General features: G+C 51.5%; 1 protein-coding gene across 1 annotated transcript in view; it reads right to left on the minus strand.

Annotated features, from left to right (window-relative positions):
• Positions 1–1645, minus strand: part of capn9 (calpain 9) — a gene marked incomplete in the record, with an annotated part of 33741 nt that overhangs the window by 15477 nt on the left and 16619 nt on the right.

The raw sequence follows: 1645 nt of genomic DNA on the forward strand, positions 1-1645 counted from the left end.
CTTTGGAACGGTCGTTTTTGCGCATTTTATACACTTTCTGAACATATGACAACAGCTTCCGCCCCATCTCGTCAGTAACTGACGTGAGGGGGGTACCCCGCGCATCAAAATCGGACGTAGAGGGAACCTTGCAAAACGTCAATATGTGACGAGTTGGGAGTGAGAATGGGTTGGGTTGTGAACATGCATATAAACACAAGATTTCTCCAGTGAAATGTTAAATAGTGACTGTGGAGGACCACAGACCCGACCCCCAAAACTCAAGGCAAGCATAAGGGGGAACAGAGCCACAGACCCCGAGAGAGACCCCAAGCACCGAGCCCCCAAGACCACCTGCGCAGYGAGAACCACCCACCCACCCCCTGAGAGGAACACAGGAGAGAACCAGGAGAGCCCCACCAGCAACCACACGCAAAACTCCCAGGGCCAACAGCCATGACCACAGGCCCCGCCGGCCCCTGCCACACCAGAGCAGAACCAGGCATGGACACAGAGACCCAGATCCACAGGGCGCACCCCCAAACCAGACCAAGGCCCAACAGGGCCAGAGGACCCATGCCCCACCAGGCCAAGCCGGCACATGCCCAAGCACCCAGCCCCAGACATTGAGAGCCACCAGCGCACCGGTGGGCAAAGGCACACTCCACCAGAGGGCAGTGCGGCTGGGGGCAGAGCCCATCAGGTGAACCAGATGAGGGGGCAGCCCGAGTCCCAACCTGACAAATACGCAATCATACACAAACACAATCACACACAAACACAATCACACAGTCCCACCCTCATTCTCACACCCACTCATTCAAAGACAGACAAGAAGAACGCCACACCCCACTCATACTCCTGACACACTCTCTATACCCCCCAGGTCCAGGACACGTACCCACCCCCCACAGAGGGCAGGCCATATCCGAACCCAGGAGGCAAGCCCATTCATTCTGGGGTGTGGAAGAGCAGACAGCCAAGGCCCGGCCCGGGCTGCACCGGGCCAGCCGACCGGCCACCCCGCCACAGCAAAGCAACACCCTCGACCACCCCCCACACACTGCTAACAGCCAAGCGGACACCCCCAGCCGACCACCAGCCAGGCCCCGGCAGCCACCCCAACCAGCGGGCCAACCATGGCAACCTGGGGCCACAATCCGAGAGCCCGAACAACCCCGGGGAAGACAGTCCACCAGCCACCCTGCCGGCACCCACCCCAGGACCCCGAATCCATCCGCAGCCCAGGACCCCACCAGATGTAGAAGCAAAAATGAAAGTAACTCATCAAAAAACACCAAAGTTTGTCACTAATATGAAGAGCAGCTTCTGGTTTTACCATGTAATATTTTAAAAGTTCAAAACATTATCAAATACAGTTGGAGATACATCTATATTTTAATTTGTACTTTAAATAGATTTTTGTAGTTTATTTTTTAACATTTTGTCAAAAAGCTGTTGTTACGGTTATTGTTTGTCACTAATATGAAGAGCAGCTTCTGGTTCTACCATGCAAAACTTTTTAAAAAGGCTTTATTTTCCTTTGCACTTTATCAAAAAAAATTTATTTGGAATATTTACATTAAATATTTGTGAATGTATTTGTTTTATGATCACAATTTTATTTATTGAATTGTCTATTTTTGTTCTTGTTTATGTTAAATAT

Source organism: Austrofundulus limnaeus, unplaced genomic scaffold, assembly GCF_001266775.1.
Source record: "Austrofundulus limnaeus strain Quisiro unplaced genomic scaffold, Austrofundulus_limnaeus-1.0 Scaffold621, whole genome shotgun sequence".
NCBI lineage: Eukaryota > Metazoa > Chordata > Actinopteri > Cyprinodontiformes > Rivulidae > Austrofundulus > Austrofundulus limnaeus.